This window comes from Leptonychotes weddellii, chromosome 7 (genome assembly GCF_054177405.1).
Source record: "Leptonychotes weddellii isolate Sample4059 chromosome 7, ASM5417740v2, whole genome shotgun sequence".
NCBI classification, from domain to species: domain Eukaryota; kingdom Metazoa; phylum Chordata; class Mammalia; order Carnivora; family Phocidae; genus Leptonychotes; species Leptonychotes weddellii.
In genome coordinates this window covers 89,700,873-89,722,152 of record NC_138375.1, presented here as the reverse complement: position 1 = coordinate 89,722,152, position 21,280 = coordinate 89,700,873, and the positions used below count along the sequence as shown (strand labels likewise).

General features: G+C 38.0%; 1 protein-coding gene across 3 annotated transcripts in view; it reads left to right on the top strand.

Annotated features, from left to right (window-relative positions):
- Positions 1-21,280, top strand: part of LOC145722677 (synaptic vesicle glycoprotein 2C-like) — a 103,118-nt gene that overhangs the window by 9,639 nt on the left and 72,199 nt on the right. Inside the window, exon 1 of one of the 3 annotated variants that reach the window (XM_081826724.1) lies at positions 22-423. The exons of 1 other annotated variant lie outside the window; for it this stretch is intronic. The gene's annotated coding sequence lies outside the window, so the exon portion shown is untranslated. Of the gene's footprint in view, positions 1-21; positions 424-500; positions 524-21,280 lie in introns of those variants that run through there. One more of the 3 variants, XM_081826725.1, reaches the window with a different exon arrangement.

Genomic DNA, 21,280 nt, shown 5'->3' with positions numbered 1-21,280 from the left:
TCTGGGATCATGACCTGAGCTGAAGGCAGATGCTTAACGACTGAGCCACCCAGGAGCCCCTTATTAAGCCTTTTTAATTGAAGTATAATATACAGAGACAAAAGTGTGCATATTAAAAGGGTATAGCTGAATTGATTTTCACAAACTGAACACATCTCTTTAACCAACACCCAGATCAGGACAGGGATGATTTCCGGCACCCCAGAAACACCTTGCATGTACCTTCCAGTCATAATCTCCTTCTGGAGGTGCCTAACACAGTTCTCCCATTCCTGCTCAGATGCCCACTTTTTCATGCCCAGTGTCTGGGAAACTGCTTGGCCGAGCCTTATCGCTGCTGATGGACGTGAGAACGTCATGAATGTGCCCAGACAGGATGCTGTCTCCAGATGGCCAAACTCTCAGTCCACAAGATGCCAGAGGGTGAGAAAACAGTCCCTGATTTGTTCTCCACTCGTCTGGGTTCCACCTGAGTCTAAGTCCCTCATGAGCAATTCTGTCATTTGACCTCCACTTCTATCAGGTTGGATAAGTTTCCTTCTGTTTCTGATTTGCTAAAATTTCCTATGAATGTGTATAGAATCTCATCCAGTGCTTTTGAGCCTCTGATTCATTACAAAATAATTTCTTTTTAATAGATAAAGGCTCCAGAGTTTCTATTTCTTCTTATGTCAGTTTTGGTAAGCAGTGTTTAAAAAAAAAAGAAATTTGTCAATTTTATTCAGGTTGTCAAGTTTATTGCATAGTTATTTAGGATCACTGGTTTGTTTTTATTTTATGAACTCTTGTGATTCTTGTATCTAATTGTATTTTCTTCATTGCTTTGGATACTTAGTTCAATTTTTTATATAGATTCTAGAAACTTCAGAGTCATGTAGCATTTTCTGTAGATCATTAAAAATGTATATAAATTATTTAAAATGCATTCCTATCTCATTGGAACATGGAATCATTGCCTGTGGTTATTTGCAAATATTTAAACCCATTATTTCTTTTATTTACCATTGACTCAGCCCTCAGAATATCAGAACATTAGTGACTAGATAGAATGACAGATACATTTAATTAATTTCACAAATATCTATATGATAGAAGCCAGGTTTATAGAAGATTCCAATTTCTTTGAAAGCAAAGGTGTTGATAAAAATGAAATACTCATGGGCTTGCTGTGGATCTACTGGTTGTTTAATGTATACGTGTTTATAATCTGAACAGATAAATGAACCATGATTTGAATTTTGATGACAAGGGTTTTATTTGGTGAAAACCATGAACCATATTCAATTCTTATTACATCCCTACCTGCCTTTACAAGACTGTGGCAGACTTTGCAGATTCCATCCTTTGGTGATTGTTGGGGGGATCAAGCTCATGAAATTCACATTGGCATGGTTTGTTGGAGGGCTCTTCCATATCCCAGCAACTCATATAGCTAGTGACTTAGCATTGCATGTTTTTTACAGTGCTGCTTAACTTCTACCTTTTCCCTCAATCCCACCCATTCCTTCTTTTTCCTAATATCCATCCATTCCCTGTAAAACATCATGAATTTCTTTTTTTTTAATTTAAATTCAATCAGCCAAGGTACAGTACATCATTAGTTTTTGATAAAATGTTCAATGAATTTCTTATTGATTTTTCTATCCCTCCTTTAACCATACTTGCCTCCCTTATGCTGAGGGCGGGGGGGAGGTTGGGAGGAAATCTCATTTGATACATCAGACATTTATTGCTACATCATGGTGCCTAACTGGCTACTCCCAAAAGTTAGTAACCTAAAGCAATTTCTTTTTGCTCATGCATCTGTGGATTGGCAGGCTAATTTACATTGAGCTTTGCTAGGTTTTCTCCAAATTACAGGTTAGATTCAGGTCTTTAATCCTACTTGGAATAATTGGCTACCCAGTTCATATTTTTTGCATGGAAAGGACAGAAGTACAGGGAAGGTGAGTGGAAACATGTGATGCCTCTTAAGCCTAGGCTCAGAATCCATGCATTTCATTTCAGCCCATGTTCCACTGACCAAAGACGTATAATGCATAGGGCAGTTCCACATAACAAAGCATTGTCTCACACACTGCACAACTTTCCCATGTCCCATCAGACATCCATTTAAGTGAAAATTTCATTTCTGATAATCCAAGTCTAGAACTTTTTCTGTGAAGTACAAGTATTTTTTCCTTAGTTTTTATATATATTTTCCTTGGGGGAAACTACTTATAAATCAATCAAGGGAAGACTATACTTTGTTTCATTTAAAATCGTACCAAGAGTTGCTCATCGTTTCCAACAGTCATGTCACCAGCAGTAACACACACTAATTGTGATATTTAAGTTGCTAATAAGCACACCTCTATTTGTGTCCATGGGTGTTTGTTATATTCATGGTGATTATACACTTAGAAGCAAGCATTTCATGTCTTCATTTTATCTTTTTTTGTTACACCAGAACATTTACATATTTAAAAACGTATTTTATTATTTTTTTCTATTTCTCCTTGACACTATTAGGGCATTATATAGTTATTTTAAGTTTATGTATGCAGGTGGGTTATTTTATTTATTTATTTATTTATTTATTTATTTATTTATTTAAAAGATTTTATTTATTTATTTGAGAGAGAGAATGAGAGAGAGAGAGCACATGAGAGGGGGGAGGGTCAGAGGGAGAAGCAGACTCCCTGCTGAGCAGGGAGCCCAATGCGGGACTCGATCCTGGGACTCCAGGATCATGACCTGAGCCAAAGGCAGTCGCTCAACCAACTGAGCCAGGTTATTTTATTTATAAAAATTATTTAATAAGGCATTGCAAAATATATGTTATTACTAGATGTTGTTGGACTGTTCTAAATTGTGTACATTTTAATACCATGTGTAGTAAGCCCATTTATATTTGGGAATGAGAAGGGGCAAGTCGTAACACGGAGCACTCTTCCATTTTGGCATTGTCTCTGAAGGGAGCATGCTCTTTCTGTGAAGATTGCCACATTACTCTCTCTCTAGCGATAGTTGTAAAGGGGGTAGTGTAGGAGCTGGACTTGTTTACAGAAATAGTGTGTCTGTAGAAAACATACAAGCCTTTATTGTAATTCTACTTCCAAGGCTCACCCAAAACGTAAACAGTGTGGAGACTTGAGCTGTGAAGGCATGAGCTTTTACTGTGCTGCTCTAATCTTGGTTAGTGACTGCAAAGGACACAGGAAGCTTAGAGGAGTGAAGAAACAGACATTTTCAAAGATGGCTGCCCTAACAAATGGGGGAGATACCCAGTAGGAATCTGGTGGTTTCTTTCTAACCCTGCTTTTCAAATAACAATTTCTTGTCATTCTCTGAGTTCACTGCCAGACAATGTGTCCTGTGATTCCCCTGCCCGTCTTCTGTGTACGAGGGTGGGAGCCATCTGACTTGCTTCCACAAGAGAATGACAAAACAGGGAATGAAAGGTTGATGACCTGTCTTGGTCTGTAGTTCAAGGATAAGAATATTTTTCTTATCAATGAAACTGATGCAAGGTTAATTCAAAAGGGAGACATTGAAGGAGTGACCCAGGACTGAATAATATATCCAGTTTGTGTGCCTTTTAATCCAAAGTTGGGAGTATTGACAAGGGCATCACACCCTTTATCTATGGTGTGCAGCAGACATGGTTACTGGGGCAGAGCTCCAAACATTCATTACTCTGAACCTGAATATGCAATGATCATGCCTGCCTTTTGGGATACAGATGTGTGTGCACAAGAAGTCTTGATTATATTCAAAGGCAGTGAATAAAAAAAAAAAAATCCAAACCCGTAAAGGTTAATATCCACTTCCCAGCAAGCCTGAGGAGAAAAGCCAGTGATCAATATCATTGAATATGAGACAGGAATATAGGCCATCTTATACAACCAGCTTTATTTAACATCAGGAGAATGAAATGATTCTTCTTTAATGGTGAAACCAATGAAACCTACTGGCTGTGGAAGATTTGGAGTCATTTGAGCTCTGCCTAAATGATACATTGACGGGACCTGAGCCAAAGTTAAAGGGATATTTTGCAATAGACAACTTACTCATTTACTCCCAACTTTTTGACATTAGGCACACCCTTATTATTACCATATTACACAGTTGCTATGTTGACGACCACATCAGACATTTGGTGTAACATCATATTACATTTAATAAAGCTCCTAAAAAATAAAAAAAGTTAAAGTTCCTAAATAAGATGGAAAATAAGAGTTCATGCTATGTCCGATCGTTGGCTTAGAAATTTTTTTCCTCAGTAAATGATTTTGAAATAGGGTAATGCAAAATTTAAACAATCATGTGATGAACTATCTTTGCCTAAAATTAAAGTGCAACAAAGTGTGACCCTGAGCTCTTGGGGCTACCAGTGATGCTTTTGAAGTTACTTCTGCACCTCCCCCTGGCCATATTAGTGCTTTCCTTTGCTGGTATGTATGTGTTTGTTGGGATACTCTGTGTGTGTGTGTGTGTGTGTGTGTGTCTTGTCTTCATTCCCTCTGCTGGTAGTGATGGTTTGTGACATCTTCACTCAGGAAACCATGACAATGTTAAGTGCTTCTCAGGGTCTTCTGATTGCATTGTGCTTTTCTGCTTGGAGGGGTTTCCTCCTTCCCTTGAAATATAACTAACCATTGATTTTTTGGTCTGGCTGACATATGACAACACAAAACTCTTTCATAACAGTTTTCACTGTCCCTGACTGACAGCACTGGGAATCAGGATGCCTAGCTTCTCAGTGTAACAGCTTCTCAGGTGACCCACTGCACGTGTCCTCAGCCTGAAGGCCATTTGGGTTTATAGTCATGAGAGTTCAGCCTACCTTTTAGTCATGATGAACGGATTTATGATGATCTCATCTGATCAGATCAGATTTTCCTTCTTTTCGCCAAGCTGAATTTTTCATTCAAAATTTGAAACTTAATTCTAGCGTGTGTCTGTGTCTGTATATTCCTTAGGCTAATCACTTTTTTACGTCTCAGAAGAGATGAAGTTACGAGTTGATAGTCAGATGTAGATTTTTTTTAAAGATTTTATTTATTTATTTGACAGAGAGACACAGCGAGAGAGGGAACACAAGCAGGGGGAGTGGGAGAGGGAAAAGCAGGCTTCCCGCGGAGCAGGGAGCCCGATGCGGGGCTCGATCCCAGGACTCTGGGATCATGACCTGAGCCGAAGGCAGACGCTTAACGACTGAGCCACCCAGGCGCCCCCAGATGTGGATTTTCACTCTTAGTTGAATTTTGTAAGTGTGCCAAAAGCCTCTGCATGTACAGCCCTGTCAGCAAAATGGCCAGAATATTTTATTTGTAAAATGCTCAGAGAATATTTATAATGTCGATGGATTATAAAATTAGCAAATATTTATTAACTTTGTTAAGTATTAGGATTATAAAAAAAGGAGGAACTTTAGATGAATCATGACATGTATTACTTAGTCCTGACTTGTGTAAAGCCACCTTTTATCTCAGCTAAGGTTCAAGGTTGCCTGTTTATTTACTTGTTTATTAGCTCAAAAGCTATAGGTATGTCAAATGAAAAAATACAGCTTCACAGTATGTGGTGAAAACTAGCCTCCAAACTACCGTTAATCCAGTATAGCACCAGTTATTGCCCTAAATGGACACTCTTTCCTATGAGAGCATAAAAGGTAGCAGAATACATCTTAAGGGTTTAAAGGTTCACTGCACAAGATGGTGCCTACCTTTCCTTCTTAATAGGACACAGGAGAAAATAGACTTGAGTAAATAACTGAAATATTTTTTTAAATGAAATAAAAATTTCAGTTCCATTTCAGTAAACAAATTGATCATCTCCCTTGTGCAAGGGATATGCTATGATCATTAGGAAAAATGAGCTGGGTAGGATTCAGCCTGTGATCTCAAGCACACAGACCTGTGAGGGAGGGCTCAGATGAGTTATATATAAATATTGTCCAACAAAGAGTGGACGTTCAGTATAAGCAGTCCAAAACTCTGCAGTGGTTTGAAGGTGGCATTGGGACATTTCCTAAAGGGCTTCTCAATCCCAGTACTATTGACGTTTGGGACAGATAATTCTTTGTTTTCGGGGGCTGTGCTGTGCATTGTAGGAGTTAACAGCATCCCTGACTGATACCCACCAGAGACCAGTAGTATTTTCCCCTCCAGTCATCACATCCAAAAATGTCTCTGAATGTTGCCAAATGTCCCTAGGGTAGTAGAGAATGTGCAAGATTGCCCCCAGCTGAGAACCACTGACCTAAAATATAAAGAGAAACTTCAAAAGCAGTCACTTTTGAGGTGAGCCTTAAAGGGCAGATGGGACTTTTTTCAGACAGGGAGGGAGATGCAGGATATTTGAGGCAGAGGTGGAGCATACTGGGACAGCTGGGGAAGTGCAAGTTATCCTGTTGATGATGGGGCGAGAAGCTGTGTGAGCTCTAGAACTTGGCCGTGGTGGGAGATGGAGCTGCTGGGGTGGGTAGGAATCCTTGAAGGTCAGGTACGGCAGTTTGGACTCAGTTTGAGCAGGGAGATGAATTTGAAACCAAGTGTGCAATAGCTTAGGGTAGGGAGAGCATTGAGGTAAAGATGCCAGTTAGGGGTGGCTAATTTCAGTTACTTCACATAGATGGCCCCCCATTCTTCATTCATTCTGTGAAGCAGTTAGCCCACACATATTTATTGTGCCCCTATTATATTTATTGTGCCCCTAAATATTATATTTATTGTGCTCCAGCTGCTGGAGGTAGAACAGAGAACAAGACAGATAAAGTCCCTGTTCTCATGGAGATTACATTCTAGAGGGGGAAGGGACAAATGATAAACAAATAATATGAAACTATCGAAATAATTTTAAAATAGTGCTTAGGGGCACCTGGGTGGCTCAGTTGGTTAAGCATCGGACTCTTGATTTCAATCTCAGAGTCTTGAGATCCAGCCCTGCATCTGGCTCTGTGCTTAGCATAGAGTCTGCTTGATATTCTCTCTCTCCCTGTCCTGCTGCTCTTCCCCCTGCTCACGCATGCATGCACGCTCTCTCTCTCTCTCAAATAAAATAAATATGTAACATCTTAAAATCTTAAACTCGATGAAGACAGTAAAATAGTTAATGTGATCTTCAGTGACTAGAGAGGCTGCTAATATTAGTGATAAAACTTACTGTAATTAACTAAGACATTGAAACAATTTTGTTGCAATGAAATTGCATTCACATCAACACTTTATAACAATCTCATTGCTAGGTGACCAAAAATAGAGAGGTAAAATAGAATATATTTCTTCCCTGCTGACATATGAAAGTATCTGTTATGAAGAACATTTCTTTGTAAAATTATTCCTTGGAAAGAGGTTTTACTTGGATGGCTACTGGGACATTTGGACAATTCCTTTTAAAACAGTGACACTGATTACAAGAGAAGAAGAAACAAGGCATCTAACAGGTGCTGGGTTCCTAGCACATACCAGCTGTGCTTCTAGGCACCTGTTCTTAGTTTTTATCACACCCGAGTCCAGGCCACCATCATCTCTTGCAACAGCTTTGAACAGGGCCTTTGGCCTTCAGTTTTGTCCCTCTTCACTACACTGTTGGTTTGTAAAACAAAAAAGACTGTGTCTGTTTTCATTTTAAAAATCAGCACCAGCTCCACACTGCCTTAAGATCAATTATCAATTCCTTACTAGGGCCACAGCCAATTTCCTTGGGTCTTGATGGCACTGTACTCTCTTTCTGCCTTCCCTGAGCCTTTCTGCCTGCCTGGAGGCTCTCCCCTTCATCCTTCACTCCAGAGCTCGCCTAGTTAACTTCCATTCATCCTTCAGAATTTACCTGACAGTAGTTTCCTTAAGGGAGTCCTACCCAATTTTCCCAGGTCCCAATTTAGACAGCATTCCAATGTGCAGCTGGTGCATCTTCTTCTTGTACAGTGATAACCCTTGTTACTCTGTTTGGTGAATGCTCATTTCTTTGTCTGGGCTCTTGAAGGTTCGTCCTTGTGGACCCAGCAGGTGACACAGGGTCTAGCATAATCAAGAAATATTTGTGGGGGGCATCAGTAGGTAGTAATGCATTTTAGAAATTAAAGGGCTGGTGCAGAAAGAGCCTATGTTACTTGCTCAAGGTCACAGAACTCTAAATAGTGGATTTATACCTGTGGGGCTTCAAAACCCAGGTTCTCTCCATATACCGAGAGAATCTACGTATTTTGTGGAGCTCTGTAAGAGCGTTACAGATACTTGTTTGACTTAGACAGTTTACATGTAGCCTTGCTGAGAGGCGTTCAATAAATATTCATTATTTATCCAACAGGAAACAAGACCCTGACTTTAGCATTCTCTTTCATTAATGTACTTCTGTTATGATCACCAGCCTAGAATTGCCAACGCTTGAGTCCTGTCTGTTCATAGTGAATGAAGTTAGCATTTGAAAGATATAGATTTTGTTTTTCATTTGTTTGATTCATTAATATTCCATTAGACCATTATACAAGTGCTTTTGGTATGCTTCACTGCCTCCCTCCACCCCCACTGTGTTATAATGTAAGTCTGCAAAACCATATAGGGATATATAAAAAAATATGTAGTATGTAATAATGCATAATTGAAACTGCTAAAATATTCAGTATGTTGTTTAATGGATTTCTAAAATTAGTGCACCTTTGATTCATTATTTACCATTCATTTAGTCCTCGTGTGTTTTTTGTAATCACTGAAATGCAAAGTGGACATAGAGAGGAATTTTGTCCTATTATTTACCTGCATTCCTAAGTTTTTTTTTTTGAGAGAAAGAGCATGAGCAGGGGTGGTGGGGAGGGGCACAGGGAAAGGGAGAGAGAGAATCTTAAGCAGGCTTTATGCCCAGCACAGAGCCTGATGACGTGAGGCTCGATCTCATGACCCTGAGACCAAGACCTGAGCCGAAATCAAGAGTCAGATGCTTAAGCGACTGAGCCACCCAGGTGCCCCACCAGCATTCCTAATTTTAAGCTCATTCCTAATTTTATGATGGGAGTAAATAGCAACGTGTTTTTTCTTGCACATATAGACATTTAAAGAACAATTATGAAACCAAATGTTTCAAATAGTGTAATGCTGAAATTCTTTTAAAATATTAATGGCTCTTCACAATGTATTTTAAATGGGAGCATAATAATTGTAGCAAAGAAATCCAAAGTTTTTTTTCCCTCAAAACTTGGACTTGTAACATTATCAGTTATGGCCAACGGAGCTGAGTTTGCATGCCAGCCTGTGGCATATACTCTTCACTGGAAGGTGCATGCTCATATACTTACTACCTACATTAAGTTGGATTAATAGACTAATAATATGGGCACATATTTGCTATTGCTCGGGTTCTGTTTGCTATAGTACCTAGGCTATTTTCATACACTGTCTCATTTATTCTTCACAATTCTATGAGATTAGTACAATTAAATTTTCATGTGTTTTCTGGTGAATTCTACGAAACATTTAAGAAAGAAATAATACTGATTCTACATAAGCTCTTTCAGAATATAGCAAAGATGGATACACTTTCCAACTCATTTTATGAGGGCAAAATTACCCTACTCCTAAAACTAGACAAAGATGTTACAAGAAAAGAGCTCCAACCAATATCCTTCATGATCAGAGGTGAAAATATCTTCAACACAATACTAGCAAATTGAATCCAGAAATTTATAAAAAGCATAATACATAATAACCAACTTTATCCTAGGAATGCAAAGCTGTTTCAACATTTGAAAATCAATCAATGTAATTTATCCTATCAACAGTCTAATAGATGCAGAAAATCCATGTGATAAAATTTAGCACTCATTTATGATTTTTTTTTAAGATATTTATTTATTGAGAGAGAGAGAATGATAGAAAGAGAGCATGAGAGGGTGGAGGGTCAGAGGGAGAAGCAGACTCCCTGCTGAGCAGGGAGCCCGATGCGGGACTCGATCCCGGGACTCCAGGATCATGACCTGAGCCGAAGGCAGTCGCTTAACCGACTGAGCCACCCAGGCGCCCTCATTTATGATTTTTAACAAACTCAGCAGAGTCAGAGTAAAAGGGAACTTCTTATAAAGGGCATCTACAAAAACCTTATAGCTAAAATAATATTTAATGATGGTTGAATGCTTTCCCCTTAATACTGGGAACTAGGCAAGGATTTCTACTTTAACCATTCCTATTCAAAATTATATTAGAAACTATAACCAATGCAGTAAAGCAAGAAAAAGAAGCCAAAGTCTTGCAGATTGAAAGGAAAAAAACACAACTGTCTTTACTAACAGATTATATAGTCACATAGTTGGAAAGTGCCAAAGAATCCACACAAAAAGTTACTAAAACTAATATACAAAAGTCAGTCATATTCTTAGGTCCTAGCAATAAATAGTTGCAATTCAAATTTTTTAAAAAATTACCAATTTTAGTAGCACACAAAAAGAAATTATGAGTCTAACAAAATGTGCAATATTTTTATGTTGAAAATGGCAAAGCACTGATGAAGGAAATCAAAGATCTAAATAAATGGAGAGCTATCCTGTGTTCATAGATTGGAACACTCAATATTATAAAGATATCAATTTCCCTTAAACTAATCTATAGATTCAGTGCATCCCAATCAAAATTCCAGGTGATTTTTAAAAATATGGATGAATCAACAAGCTGACTCTAAAATGTATATGGAAAGACAGGGAACTAGGATAGCAGGATAGTCAGAACTTTGAAAGAGAAGCAAGCTGGAGGATTCACATTACTTGACTTCAGAATTGACTCTAAAGCTACAGGAATCAAAACAGTGTCATATTGGCAAGAGGATAGATGTATGGAAGATGGAAAAGAATAAAGATTCTAGAAATAGACCCGTATGTATATGACCAATTGATTTTTGGAAAAGGTACAGAGGCAATTCAATGGAGAAAGAACAGTCTTTTTAACAAATGGTACTTAAATCTTTGGATATCCAAAAGCAAAACACAAAACAAATAAAAACAAAACAAACAAAAAGACAGCTCCCCCAAAACCAAAAAAATTCTTAATCTGTACATTTACACTGTATGCAAAAATTAACTCCAAGTGAATCATAGAAATAATTGTAAAACGTAATAGTATAAGTCTCCTGGAAGAAAATGTAAGAGAAAATACTTGTGATTTGGGGTTAGGAAAATATTTCTTAAATATGAAATCAAAAGCATGATACATAGGAGAAGAACTTGACAAATATGACTTTGTCAAAATTAAGACTTTGTGTTTAGACACTGGTAAGAAAGTGAAAATCAAACCAAAGACTGAGAGAAATTATTTGCAAAATCTTTATTCAATAAGGAACTTGATTGCATAATATGAAAATAAGTCTCAAAACTCACAAAGTAGAAAACAACCTGGAAAAAACGGACAAGATATTTGAATAGACACTTCATCAAAGAAGATATATGAATGGCAAATGAGCACAAGAAAAGATGCTCAACATCATTCCTCATTAGGGCAATGCAAATTAAAGCTACAAGTGTGTTTGTTGTCCATTTTACTCATCTAGATGGGAATTTATTGTATAGTGTTTTCATTTATGGGAGAGTAAAACAGGAATGAATTGAGGATTACTCCCACTAGAGTAATAAAATAAAAAAAACAAACTGACAATACCAAATGCTGACAAATATGTGGGCATTGCTGGTGGAAATGCAAAATGGTACTTCGTAAAACACTTTGGCAATTTCTTATAAAGTTTAACAACTATTCATCATATGGTCCATTGATCCTGATCATAGATATTTGCCCAAGTGAAGTAAAAACCAATGTTTACACAAAAACCTATATGTGAATATTTATATGGGCCTTATTCATTTCTCCAAAAGTTGGAAGCATCCCAAATGTCTTTCAGCTGATGAATGAATAAACAAATTGTGGTTCATTTATACAATGGAATTCTACTCAATAATAAAAAAAGAACAAACTACTGATAAATGCAACAAGGATTAATCTTAAATGCATTATGCTAAGTGAAAGCAGCCAGATACAGAAACTACATACTGAATGATTCTATTTCCATGGCATTCTGGAAATAGAAAAAAAAAAAGAATAAAAAGAATGTTGCCAGGCCTGGAGTCAGGGGAAGGGTTGATGGCAGATGGGCCTGGGGAATTTTGGGGGTGAGGGAAACTGTTCTGTATCCTGACTGTGATGTGTTGATGTTTGCCAAACTTGTAGAATCATACACCAAAAAGGGTGAATTTTACTGCATGTAAATTATACCTTAACAAAAAATTTTAAAAGGATTTAATGTGTTGCCTCTCCAGGTTACTTATTTTCACATCATCTAGATTTGTTTCTGACTTGGTTTCCCTGCCTTGGTAACCCCTATCGCAGTCTTCAGTAGCTGACTCTTCTCCCAGCACCACCCCCCTCCCCCATTGCTTTCTGAATGGACTCTAGCTCCTGGTGATTGACTCTGACTCCACTAGGGACTGTCCTGCTCTGATCAAATGGGCAGAATTGACTTCTCCAGAGCCAACCCCTCTGCACCACAGCCAGGGAATGGCAGTTTCTTACATTTTACCTGTTTACCTGGAAGAGAGTACCTTTCCACCTTTCTCCTTGCATTTCTTTGCTTCCACAGGCTCACTCATGCCACTGAATGATGATATCCAGTTTCCTTGTTCTTTATCTGGGTTTTTAATGTACTCACAGTGTGCTTATTGTCCATTTAGTGCATGCAGATAGGAAATTTGTGGTGTTTTCAGTCATGGGAGACTAAAGTTGTGATTCGCCAAACAATTCTGTTAGTCGGAAGTCATGGTGCTCTTTCTGCAACACTGTAAACATATTGATATGTTAAGCTTAAAATAAATAAACATGTAGGTTTGTTCTAAGTCAGACCCTATACCAGATTCTAATAATGATAAGCCATATTAAATACTAGTGGTATAAGAAAAACTTAGTAAACAAAAAGTTAAAATGAGAAGATTACAACCACTACTTGTTTTTCTTCTGTGAAACGAAAAGCATTTGCCTTGCTGTTTTAATAGTGGAATGTCTCCGTCCAGTTCACCAGTGTTTCACAGGAGCAGAATTTGGTGACTAGTGAAGCCTGAATACCCTATCCTTACAATTAAATCTTTTTGGGAAGTTGGTTATGATTAGGGCCAACAGATAATTTATTGTCCAAATGAGGACTTTTTTAGTTTAAAAGGCGGTGGGGTACAATTAATAATTATTCTAGGATATCAGGTATAAACTAGGACTGTCGCAGGAATGTGGAATATATGGTGATCCTAGTTATATGACACAGGTGTACTATACAGATATTCAATAATCATTCATATTCACGCTTACGATGGTTAAAAATGTGTAAGCAGTTCTTCATCCGTTTTCTTCATGAATTGCATGGCACACTGCCATGAGCATAGTCAGCCATGATTCCTGGTCAACACCTATAATTCTGCTCTTTTTTTTCTACTCATGTTAGAATGCAAATGCATATGAGTTGATACTTCTCAAATTTTACCATGCATGCCAATCACCTTAGGATCTTGTTAAAATGCAAATTCTGATTCAGTATGTCTGGGATGGGACCTGAGTTCTGTATTTCTTTTTTTTTTTTTTAAAGATTTTATTTATTTATTTGACAGAGACAGACACAGCGAGAGAGGGAACACAAGCAGGGGGAGTGGGAGAGGGAGAAGCAGGCTCCCCGCGGAGCAGGGAGCCCGATGCAGGGCTCGATCCCAGGACCCTGGGGTCATGACCCGAGCTGAAGGCAGATGCTTAATGACTGAGCCACACAGGAACCCTTGAGTTCTGTCTTTCTAACAAGTTCCCAAATAATGTCAATACTGCTGGGCCAGTCTTTGAGAAGCAAGGCTCAAGGAGAAACCTTTGAAAGTCACTGGCCAGTTTGGGAACTTGGATTGTTGGTAACACAAAACACCTGATTGTTCATATGATGGCTAGACACTCGAGTATTGAGACACTAAAATGGAGATCTGTTGATTCATAGTAATTAAATGTTTTTTTCCAATAAAAAGAGTGAAAAAAATTCACTCGACATTTCTTGATGAGATCTGTGCAGCCAAAGTCAGATAAGACCATTCACTGCCTCTCTTTAGTGTTAGAACGCTTGAAGGAAATAGCTGTATTCTTCACACACACACAAAAGAAAATGAATGGGTTATTGTGAGAAGTTTCTCTTAAAGTAATTTTAATGAAAATATTTTTCTGCTTCAGATATTAAATGAGAATATGACTTGTAGTATAACCTTACATTGCAGGTTGGTAACTTACAGGACCAAATGGAAATCGTTACTTTAAACACACACAGACATACACACACACACACACACACACACACACACACACACACACACACACCCCCTAAACAGAATGTACCAGAAGTCCTTCTTCCCCCTTTTGATTATTTTCAAGTTTTGCCAAATGTAGTGATTTTTTTTGTATACTTATCAGCAAGCAACATACTATTCCAAATTAAGATATTTAAGTAATAACCAAGGTTGCTGTTTCTAAACTTACAGAAATATGTTCTAGAGGAATTCCAGTTAGATGAAACTTCCCCACATCTTCTGCATTTAGCACAGTGTAGAGGAAGTTCTGCTGGATGGTTTTGGAATCTGAAAAATGAATCACAAATATAAAAAGTCAAATTGCTGAACATATAGAAACCCAGCACAAAGAAGTCAGGACTCTGCATGTCCTCCTAGAGCTCAATTACACTAGTGGCCCATCCTACACTGACTTATTAGCTGCATTCATCATATTGTTATCCCCTTTCATCAGTTTTAGACACAAGCAGATGTACACTAAATGCTTTCTGGTTCTGTTTTACTATCTATTTTAGACATACTAACTGGTTAATTCCTAAGAAAGAAGAAAGCATATTGATGTCAAATAAATAACAAGTGATAGTGAAACACAATTGCAAATGTGACTTTCAGTGTCTTAGTTTCCTATTAGTTTGTACATTTGCTCAGCACTGTCACTTTTCCGTGAAAGATGCAAACCCTTTTATAGAGCACAAAAGGAGTGATTTAGATATTGAAGTCAAATCTTCAACTAATTCCACTATCAAAATTCATAGTAATTGCATAGTAACACTGATAACCATACATGTGACTTCTAATAGGTAATACAAGTCAAAATCTGACAGTTTTTTAAAGATCTTTTATGCCAGATTTTTAATTAATAGTTGAAGAAAATAGATCAAAGCTGTTAAAACACTTGCCTAACTATAAACTAGTTAGCGACAAAGGTAGTCTTGAAATCCAAGCTTCTCGTTCATAGTTCAATACTGTTTTTATATTGTCTCCTCATTGTTTTTATTTTGTATTGTATATTTTTTAAATATTCAGGACATCAGCAAGTTTTATAAATTTTAATTTAAAGGAGAACAGAAAATACCTCCAAAATAATGAGTGAGGTATTAAGGATGCCACTAGGTCTCCAAAATGTGCATTGAGTTTGCTCTGGATTTACCAAAACAATTTCTTTTTTTCCTGTCTACAGTGTAGTAACTCAACATTTATATACGTTATGAAATGCTCACCATGATAAGTGTAGTTACCATCTGTCACCATACAAACTTACTACAATATTATTGACGAAATTCCCTGTGCTATACTTCTCACCCCTGTGATTTATTGTACAAATGGAAGTTTGTATCTTTTAATCTTCACCTATTTCACTCATCCCCTCCACCCCCTTTCCCTTAGGTAACCACCAGTTTGTTCTTTGTATTTATGAGTCTGTTTCACATATAAGTGAAATTACATGGTATTTGTCTTTCTCTGACTTCTTTTATTTAATATAATACTTTCTAGGTTCATCCATATTTTTGTGAATGGCAAGATTTCATTCTTTTTAGGCTGAGTAATATTCAATTGTGTGTGTGTGTGTGTATGTATACATATATGTGTATCCATTCATATATATATATATACTATATATCTATATATATCTATATGTATCTATATCCATTCATCTATCGATGGACTGACTATACATTCTTCCATATTTTGCCTATTGTAAATAATGCTGCAATAAACATAAGGATGCATATATCTTTTCAAATTAATGTTTTCATTTTCTTTGGATAAGTATCCAGAAGTGGAATTACTGAATCATATGGTATTTCTATTTTTAATTTTTTGAGGAACCTCCATACTGTTTTTCATAGTGGCTGCACCAATTTACATTCCCACCAACACTGCACAAGGGCTTCCTTTTCTCTACATCCTCAGCAACACTTGTTATTTCTTGTCCTTTTGATACTAGCCATTCTGACAAAATAATTTCTTTCAACTACTTGGACTTGGTCTGTCACCCTCCAAAGAAATAGATTAAGGGAATATGAACACCTGCTTCCAATCATCCATGGACTTTTTACTGAAATTACGGAAGTGGAGTAAAGAGGAGGGGAGCTGAATTTTCATTTTATTGTAGGTCTGTTGCCTGATTTTACTTGACAGGCCCCTTATGTAGTTTATGGACAACTCTAGGAATATGTTCATTTCCAAGGTGACTTTAACTCATGTGCAAATGTCGAAATACATTTTGGCAGAGGACAGTGACAGGATATTTGGTGGCTGTGGGTAGCACTGTGAGCCTTTTGTAGATGACCTCCTCTAATTATATTGGTCATAATCAGCTGAACCTTTTTGAAAAGGAGCTGGCCAAAGTGCTGAAATGCCTGGCCAGTCCAACAAAAAGCTCTAGAACAGCACTCCTTGAACTTATTTGATCATGGAACAATTGAAGCTAAATCCAGTGGACAATTATCAATTATCATCTTTTGTTACCTGTCAGCAACTTTTTTTTTAAAAGATTTTATTTATTTATTTATTTGAGAGAGAGAGAATGAGAGAGAGCACATGAGAAGGGTTAGGGTCAGAGGGAGAAGCAGACTCCCTGCCAAGCAGGGAGCCCGATGCGGGACTCCATCCCGGGACTCCAGGATCATGACCTGAGCCGAAGGCAGTTGCTTAACCAACTGAGCCACCCAGGCACCCTATCAGCAACTTTTTTGACATGGTTGATCATTACCTCCTTATGCTAATTGTTAAGATACTGTCTCTCAGCTCCAAGACCACCTTTCTATATTCTGTTTGTATTGATAGTGATGGTACTACAAACTAGATTTCTGAGATGGCTCCATGATAGGTCTGCCTGTAGGAGATGCTAGAGAAGACTGAGAGTCTGGAGGAGGAAGAACGGGCTTGCTCCTTCTCAATCACTTCCCATTGGCTTCCTGTCTACATGTGGTTCTCATGAGTGTCATAGCTTAGAAAAACATCTTCACTCCAGAAGTGACAGTTCCTTTCTGTTGCCACATATTATTCCAGTTTGTAGTTGTTCCAGTACTTGCAGGACCTGCCTGTACTGGATTGAATAGTGTCCCTTCAAAATTCATGTCTTGCCAGAACCTCAATATGTGACCTTATTTGAAAATAGAGTTTTTGCAGATGTAATTAGTTAAGATGAGGTTTTACTCAATTGGCCCTAAACCCAATGACTGGTTTCTTTATAAGAAGGCCATGTGAAGGTGGAGGCTGGGATTGGAATGATGTGTCTTCAAGGCCAAGGAATGCTAAGGATTCCTGACAACCACCAGAAATTAGGAGAGAGGCATGCAATAGATCCCCCTCAGAGCCTTCACAGGGAGCATGGCCCGGCTGACCCCTTGATTTCAGGTTCAAGCCTTCAGACCATGAGAGGATAAATTTCTGTTGTCTTAAGCCACCAGGTTTGTGGTAATTTGTATGGCAGTCCTGGGAAACCAATACACTGCCTCATCATAGCCTCCTCAGAGACATAAGCACCAGACGGCTGGCAGCCTTTTATTAGGAAAAGGTTCCCAGACCACGAGGTCCCTTCTTTGAGCTCAGAAATGCCAGTACCACTTGAGCAACACCTGCTTCTCAGCAGTCTGAGCACAGCTCTGTAAGACCCTTCCTCTAAACTTATTTAATAATTCAACCACCATTCCTTTGGTTCCCCAGCCCTAGAGGTTGTAGTTTTTTCTTTCAGTTCCTTATAGTCCTATTTTTACCCTTTTGTTACCTGATTAACAATTTCATACTTGATAAATATGTACGTTGAATCCTCTCAATTGAGTCTCCTCATCGGATCGTGACTGATACATACCTCCTTGACACTCTCATCATTAAATCTCAAAGAAACCACACTCTATTGGGCCTCCTCCTGCCCCATAGATCACTTCTTGATCTACTCTGCTGGTTAATCCTCTTTTCTCCAACCTCTTAACCTTTCAGTCATCCAGGGCTCAATCCTCCCCTCCCTTCCCTCCTCTCCTCTCTCTTCTCTTCTCTATCTACATTCAGTCTGTTGGTGATCTCATCATCTTATGGCTTAAAAATCCCCTGTGCTATTGACTCTCAAATGTAGATAACTTTGACCCAGACCTCTGTCCCCTGAACTTTAATTACATACTCAGCATTTCCATTGGATGTCTAATCAGCAACTAATATTTAACGTGTCCAAAACCTGAACTCTTGATCCCTTATCCCCTACCCGCCCCTCGCCTGCATCCAAACCTGCTGCTTCTGTATCCTCCCCCATGACAGTTGATGAAAAAAAATCATCCTCCCCCTCCTTCTCTGTCCTCTCACACTGTACATCAGGAAGTCTTCATGCCTCTACTTTCAAATTTTATCTGGAATCTGACCATTTCTCACCACCTGCAGCCTCCAACCCCCATCTGAACCCCCTGAGTTACCGAAGAAGTTTCCTACTTGGTATCTGGTTCTGTTCTGGTTCTCTAGAGTCTATCCCAGCATAGCAGCCAGGAAAGTGTCTTAAACTGAAGTCAGACCTTTCTCTGCTCAGATCTCTGCAGAGGTTTCTCTCATACCCAGAGAAAAAGCCAGTCCTTACTAATGTCCACAAGACTTTACATTATCAAATCCTTGTTACATTTCCAAGTTTATCTTCTACTTTTCCCTGTTATCACTCTGTTCCAACCATTCTGGCCTCCTTGCTTTTTCTCTAATATGCCAAGAATGATCATGACTTAGGGGTTGAGTTCTGTCTGCTGCCCTGAACATTCTTTCTCCATGTATCCTCTTGGATGACTCTCACCTCCTTTAAGTCATTGCCCCAATCTTTTTTTTTTTTTTTAATGTTCGGTTAGCCAACATTAGTTTTTGATGTAGTGTTCAAAGATTCATTAATTCCCTAATTATTACTACAACCCACCCCCTTCCCACTCTCAATCCTCCTTGCCTTACTATTTATTTTTCATTGCATAGATTATCTTCTAATAAACTAGGTTATTTGTTTTAGTATGTTTATTATTTATTGTCTTTCTCCCCCTGCTAGCATGAAAACTCTACAAGGCAGGGATCTTGCTTGTCATTGTTGCATCCTGAGTGCCTAGAATAGTGCCTGACACATAGCAGAAAGGCAACAAATATCTTCTGAATGTTTAAAGAATGAATGTATTCGCGGATTACTAATAGAAGCTCAAGAAATGAGCGAAACACTTGGGTTAAAATAGACCACAAAAATGAGTACACCAAGGAATTAAATACTGCCAGAGATAACCAAATAATCCAAAGAAAAAATAAACACTTACAACAGTATTGGGTTTCTTATGAAAATCAGTAAGTAATCCAAAAATGGAATAATTAACATTTTGAAGTATTCTAATTTGAAAGCAACAGAGTGTTGCAAAATGTGAGGATTACAAACTTTTTGCCTAATTCCAACAATTTGAGAGCAATGAGGCCTTGTTGCTTTTGTGAATTCTAAATACTTAATATACAATAACACCTATTAATATTTCTTCAACCTCTATTCCACTGAACATAGTTTAAGAAATGCTGCCATAGGATAATGGGCTGGCACAAAAGTCCACTTTTGCATATACACAATTTAGATATAATAAGCAAATAACACCTTCGAGTTTTCAGTTTTCTTTTCAGTAACATTTTCATTCGATACTGTGTTTGGCAGTTAAGAATTGATTACATAAAATATGCAAGGAGTGTTTGAAAATCCATAAAGGAAGCAATTTTCTCAAAAGAATTAATTTTTACAGTGTTTTGTTAAGATCAGCCACTATAAATAATGTTTAAATCTTGAAAAACAAAACATCTGCAGATTCCTTTAAACTTTACATACATTGAAAACATCTGAAACATCACATTTTCAGAAAAGCTCATGCACATTTAGTCTACATAACACAGTAGGCAAATGTTGAAGATATTTGGTTTTCAGGATACTTTTTTGGAGGTGTTTGTCTACACTGAACCTAGAGGACCTTTGTAGTAGAGCCAGTGACCCATAATCAACAGAGGGCGGGGAGCCGACCGAAGATCATGTGATGGGAAAGCAGCTTAAGGATTTTTTTGAAACATTAGGAAAGCATTTTTAAAAATTCTTGCTTTTTAAAAAGTAATAAAAGACATGAAATTAAACAATAATATGAAAGTAATAAATTGACTTCTCTTCTATAATGTGGTCCATAAAAAGAGAGAATATGAGAGTGAGGTCCTCTATGAAGGTACAAAGAAGGACATAAAGAGAGGGATTGAGGCAAAAGAAATTAGAGGAGTCACACAGAAGGGCAACCATAGGAATGTGAGAACAGAGAGGGGATTAGACACAAGCTATCAGAAATTAAAGACATGGGCAACATTTGCAGAACTTGCTCTAAAGACATATTTTAATTTCTATATTTTTACATAACATTTTTAAGCATGGGGGCACCTGGGTGGCTTAGTCAGTTGAGCGCTGGACTCTTGATTTTGGCTCAGGTCATAACCTCTGCATCCTGGGATCGAGCCCTGAATTGGGCTCTGCGCTGCTTAAGGATTCTCTCTCCCTCTCCCTCGGCCCCCCCACCCCCCACCCCCGCTCGTGCTCTCTCTCGCTGTCTCTTTATCTCTCTCAAATAAATAAATCTTGAAAAAAAATATTTTTTAGGCACAATTGTCCTTGAAATCCTGTTCTTCACCGTATTAGAGGGGAAAATACCTTTCCACTCTGGAAAAATGATGTATCTATATCCTGTAGAGGAAAAAAGGTTTCTTTTCATTGGATAACTTTAAAATTATTTAACCTTTAGGGCATTAAAAACCATATTTTGATTTTAAGCTGAAGCTTTAAATTCTCTGTTGCTACTTGACCTAGGGATCAAACAGAAATAAAATGTGAGTTGAGTATTCCATCCTAAAGCAAATAGAGACAACTTGTTAATGTGGGTAACTGCAGTGAAAAAAATTGATTTGGTTGGGGCGCCTGGGTGGCTCAGTTGGTTAAGCGACTGCCTT